General features: G+C 43.2%; 2 pseudogenes; both read right to left on the bottom strand.

Moving 5' to 3' along the window:
• Positions 1–2,387: 2,387 nt before the first annotated feature.
• On the bottom strand, positions 2,388–4,089 carry LOC118474232 (NADH-ubiquinone oxidoreductase chain 6-like; annotated as a pseudogene).
• A 37-nt stretch (positions 4,090–4,126) lies between these two features.
• On the bottom strand, positions 4,127–5,168 carry LOC118474226 (ATP synthase subunit a-like; annotated as a pseudogene).
• Positions 5,169–6,000: the final 832 nt, after the last annotated feature.

The following is a 6,000-nucleotide window of genomic DNA, read 5'->3' on the forward strand; positions in this document are numbered from 1 at the left end:
TTGATGCAAGCCAGAATAACCTCACGGGATAAATATTCCCGGGAATAACTGCGTTGGTGAACCAGTTGACACTTGATCTCTCATCAAACAGTTTGGTGGGGCCAATACCTAGGGAGATTGGTCAACTGGAAAATAAGGAATTGCTAATTTAGAGACAGAATGGTCTTAGTGGAAGCATTCCAGAAGAGATTGGTAACCTGAAGCTGCTAAAAGTTCTTCAACTCCCCGGATGCAAGTTCACAGGCACCATCCCTTGGTCAATTGGTGGTCTCAAAAGAAGGAACTTTATATATCAGAGAACTACTTCAATGCTGAACTGCCAACATCTGTCGGTGAGCTGGGCAATCTAACTCGGCTGTTTGCAAAGGTGCTGGGCTCAGTGGGAGCATACCAAAAGAGCTTAGTAACTGCAAGAAGCTTACGCTCAAAAATCTGTCCGTCCCTTCAATGCCTTCACAGGCTCTATCCCTGAAGAACTTGCAGATTTAGAAGCTATTGCCACAATTTTCGTTGAAGGGAACAAACTTACGGGTCATATTCCAGATTGGATACGGAACAGGGCGAGTGTTCGATCCATATCTCTTGCAGAAAACATGTTCCGTGGGCCTCTGCCAGCGCTGCCATTGCAGCATCTTGTTAGTTTCTCTGCAGAAACCAACCAGCTCTCAGGTTCTATTCTATCCCAGCCGAGATATGTCAAGCCAACTCTCTGCAGTCACTCATATTGCACAATAACAATCTGACTGGGAGTATTCTAGAGACATTCATTTAAAGGATGCAAGAACCTCACAGAGCTGAACTTGCTAGGTAACCGTCTTAATGGTGAGATACCAGATTACTTGGCTGAGCTACCGCATAGATAGTAAAACTGGAATTGTCCCAAAACAATTTCACGGGAATGCAGCCTGACAAGTTGTGGGAGTCATCAACCATTTTGGAGATCTTATTCTAACCTTGTTCTATTGCTCTTTCTCAATGGTATTTCGGAGTGCTAGACCTCATTCTCTTTGATACGCTTATTCAATTGTTTCTTACGAAACCTTACGTTACTTTAATTCGATCCACGCGTAGCGCCTTTACTTTATTCTCTTTGAGAACTTTGAAAAGCCAAAGCACCCCGCAACTTCGAATTCGAAAAGAATGCTAAAACACCTGTTCAGTAAGAACAGCTAGCTTGAACCAACCCATTCGGACTGTACCACTTTATAATCCACCACTCTACGCTGATTGACAAAAATCATCTTTTCGGGAAGCGGAGAACTCATCTCAACACAAAGTCTGGCAAAGGATAACCTCTCCTGAGTAGCTGTCAACGATCAGTGAATCAAGGCGATCCGCAGTGAGAAAGCTCACAGTAGAATGCTACTGTAGGCCGGTAATGAGCCCGGTTCGCAGAAAGTAGAAGCTGGAAATGGCTTCCCCTCACACTTTCATATAAATCTTAGCTCTAGCACAACGACCTATGAAACTACTACTTTGCTTTGATTTGAGTACAGAGCCCTTCCTATTTTAGAACTGCAAGTCCTTCGCGCTTCGGAAAAACCTTTGGACTCACCCACCTGCTCACTTACTTTTATGCACCGGAACAAAAGCATTATGCTAAGTGCTAAGTCAGCCTCTTTGAAGTAAGTTCTGAAGCAGAAGCTGGCTAGTGGAGTCAGTTGACCCAGTGCTTTCCTGAGTGTTTATCTTCAATATTGTATCAAGTTGCTTTTTCTTTCCTTTGGCTTGCTTCTCTTAACCTTCTTCACGCCTCCACTCTGCAACGCAATGTTTTAGATCCATCTATAATGAAACGATAAAGTTTGACGGCTTCAAAAAAGTTTCGATTGAAAGAAGCCCACATACCCGCTCTTCTTTCCGCACCTACCTTTCCAAGTAAAGTACCTAGAGAAGAAGAGAAGGCGGTGACACCTTTCCAAGTAAAGTACCTAGAGAAGGCAGGTGGGCCTCGCCTTCTTTCTGTAAAAGAAAAAAAAAAAAGCTACTCTACTACAGACAACGCTGCTCAAAAGAACTCAATTTCTCCACCTCTCATTTTAGTCAAAATCAAAAGAAAGGAGAAGGATCCGGAGCAGGGTCACTCCATCATCCCCCCCCGGAATCAGAATCAGAATAACTTTTGCGCTTCCTTGACTCGGGCGGCGCCTTCGGAGGTTCCTACTTTCCTTCCCCGCCCCCGGACAATTTTCTTCCCCGTGCTCCCCGCTGAGTCGCCTCCTCCGATTGAGGGGCATCAGGCTCGAGCATCGGGATCGGGGGTGTCGGGCTCACCGCGCGCCGCGTGCCCATATTTCCTTAGCAGATTATCGAATCGATCTCTACCCAAAACTCGCTGTGTGACTCGTCCCGTACAAACTGAACCCAGGTTTCTTGTAGATAGCGGTAGCTCCGCCCCCTCTGGCAGGACGTTATCTACAAGTTCCCTTGGCGTAGTCCCGGCTTCTACTAAAGATTGCTCCTCCCCGGCCCGCCTATAAATCCTTTCTATTCTCTCTGCCAAATCAGATTAAATGGATTCCGGATCAGCGGGGGGGACAGGTGCGTCATCCCCTTTGTGGGAGAAGAACCTTCTGTTCTGAATATGAATAGTAGTCCTCCTAGAATCCAAGGCATTTCGTCGGAATACATCCTGTTCTTTTCACCTTTGTAGGTCCTATGCATAGTAAGTACTATAGCCCCAATCATAGCTACTAATAAAATCAGACTAGAAAACCAAAAACCAGACGGAAATAGTAGGTATAAAGTAAATTGCCCATGTTTCCAAATTAGTCCAACTTCGTACCTTTCCGGCATAAACCGTATATTTCAGAGAGGTCGTATTTCTGTGGTTGGTAGTAATGGAATGGTTTCATTATCTAAAATGAGAACATTTCCCACCAAAAGATCAGTCCAATAATACCACTCACTGGTAAATAGCGCAATACTTCTTCGTGAATCTCCGCTATTTGAATATTGAACATCATAACCACGAATAGGAATGAAACGGCAATAGCTCCTATATGAACTACTGGGAAGATCATAGCGGAGAAGGTCGAGACCTAACAAAATAAGTAACCAGAAGTGTCGCAAAAGACTAGGATGGGAAACAAAACGGAATGTACCGGATTTTTAGCACGTACAACCATCAAACCAGAGACCAAAGCAGGGCTCGACCAAAACGGAAAGAATCATTGGAATTTCCCATCTTTGAAAGATCTGCTCCCAAAAGAGAAAGGGAGACTTAAAGATCAATATGTGGGTTTGGTTTTTCCAAACAAAAGATAAATATTGGATAAAAATAGAAGTTCAACAATAAAACTTTCCTTCAGTAGGCTCGCTCCCGGTGGAGCCGCCAGCCCGCTCAGAAGTGGATTCGAACCCCCGACACCGTGGTTCGTAGCCACTTCTGAGAAGGAAGTATTGGCTATGCACCCCTTCCCTTGACTAACTAAGTCTTGCATATAAGGAGTGCAGAAATTCTATACTGTTCGTATCGCCGTGCAAATTATACGCAATTTGTTTCATTGTAAACCCTTGGCCCTTCCAATTCACGCCCGGAGGAGAATCAAGCCATCGACTGAACACATCAGTAGGAAAAGACTTACTATCATACCACCCACCTATATAGGCTTTTATGAGGAAAAGTCCCATATCTACTCTCTCAGTCCCCTTATCCGGATTGTCCTTGAAAAGCAATCATAAGAGGGAAGTGCGCCGCTACAGATTGAGGTCTGAACACTGCTTTCGGCAAGAAAACCCTTCTTTGACTTATGCACTTAGGCAAACAAAGCCTTCAGGGCAGGTTCAATATAATGGTTGTTGCTTGCCTCTCCGCTTATGTCAGCATAGAGGATTTCACTCCAGTCGTAGAAGGAAGCCTTTCTATGAAACAATAAGACTAACTCGAAGGAGCCAGTTTTGAATAAGGACCTTGTCTTTCAAGCTGGAAGACCAGAACGAGGTAAAGGTGAATCCCTTGACCGAGTGAAGGAGAGCGAGGAAGTAATCAAGTTCGAGCAAAGCTTAACACAAGCAAGTTGAACTTACTTTTAAGTAGACACACTTATTGATTGGAACATGAGAATTCCACGAATTGGTAATTGATAGAATTACTACTTACTGACTCTTTGATGACCGGCTTTGGTCGAGCAACCGCTACATTTCTGGAACGGCAACTGCCTACATAACTACTCTTCCACTTTTCAAGGAAGTTAGTAGTATCAGACCATATGTAGTTCTATGATTGGCTCCTCGTTTTTATGCAATTATGAAATGACTCATTTTGATGGAGATTTGTAGCATCATTCAAGTAAATACAATTGAGATCGTAGAAACATGAGCTTGTGATATAGCTACACCTAATTCCAGACCGGTTAATGCTAGAACTATAAATAAGGGACCAAGATCTCCTAAGAAATAGAAAATATTATTCAGAAATAGCATAGTCCAAGCAAACCCACTTAAAATCTTTACTGAACTATGACCGGCCATCATATTAGCAAATAAACGTATTCCTGAGCTTAATGCACGAAAACAATGAGAGATTAGCTCAAGGAGTACTAAAAAAGGTGCTAATGGCAGTGGGACTCCCGCTGGTAATAAGAAGCTAAAAAAATGAAGCCCATGTCTTTGAAATCCAACGATCGTAATGCCTATAAAAATGGAAAATGAAAGAGCCAAAGTAATGAGAAAATGACTTGTCACTGTGAAGCTAAAGGGTATCATACCCTGGGATTACGAAATAACGAAAAAGTAAAAGTGACCGAGATGCAAGGGAAAAACTTGTGTTTCACATTTCGGAAAGACCACCTATTTGTTCGTTTACCAGGTTCGGCACGAAATCATAAATAAGCTCCACCAAGGATTGAAATGCATTTGGCACTGACTTTCCCCCTCCTTTTTTCGTAACAACAAAACCAGAAGTAGGACCAAACCGAGAGTGAGTAGCATAGACAAGGATAGATTTGTGAATGAGACATAGTACTTGCCAATATTCAGATCCAGAATTGGGTGAATTCCAAATTGATCCAATGGGCTTTCTGTTACTGGTCCGCCGCCTCCAGGGATAATGATTGAGCCGTTATTTACTATCTCGCCGTTCCTTTCCATCTCATCGTACAGATCTCTTAGAGGCTGACCCAATCGACTTGCTTCTACCCCATGCGCTCGTATATCATCATATATTTCGGAAAGAGCTGTGCCCAGCCTCGCGTTGGGGAAAGAGTAACCGTTGGCGGAAATCGCGTAGAACCTCACGGTCTTGAATGCTCCTTCCAATTGAAGATAAATATCTGTCTATTCGTAGGAGTATACAGACCCCTCTGGTTGCCTCTCTTGAAACTGGAGGGTATTCTTCTTCATATTCATAATAATCAGGTAAACTTAAATTACGAATTGGCACCATATTAGCCAATATTCTATTTCTTCTCTTCATATCAGTGGAACTCCATCTAGTCATCATCATCATGGAGTAACTATATAAAACTCAAATACAATCTGCTCCCAAAAGAGACTTGGTTCTACCCAACGAAATCTTTTCATGAGCGGTAGAGTAGACTGAACACCCACACAATCTCGATTTGACAATTTCAGAAATGGAAAGAATTTACCAATGAGACCGTCTACAGCAGAGAGGCTACCAGGACACGACCTTTCGCACAATGGAAATGGTACATACTGTGTCCCTAAGGGCCCCTCCTTTTCAGAGAGAACTGAATCAGAACATCTTTCTCTATGAAAATGGGAGAGTAAAAAGGGAACCGAAAACATTGATGTGAGAGCAATGATGAATCGAGCCGCATCACATCAACTAGAGAACTTAACATACGAGTTTTCTATCAAAACTATTACCCATCAATCTCTATCTCGGGGATAGAATCCAGCTCACGGCGTACCTGATAACTACGCTTATATACGTCAATTCATGGGAAGATGCTTACAGGAACTTCCAACTACTCACTTTGAGCAGGCATGTTACGAAGCTGGCTGAACTAAGCCCAAGTTCGGTAAGGCGTAAAG

The sequence above is a fragment of the Zea mays genome, unplaced genomic scaffold, assembly GCF_902167145.1.
Source record: "Zea mays cultivar B73 unplaced genomic scaffold, Zm-B73-REFERENCE-NAM-5.0 scaffold_23, whole genome shotgun sequence".
NCBI lineage: Eukaryota > Viridiplantae > Streptophyta > Magnoliopsida > Poales > Poaceae > Zea > Zea mays.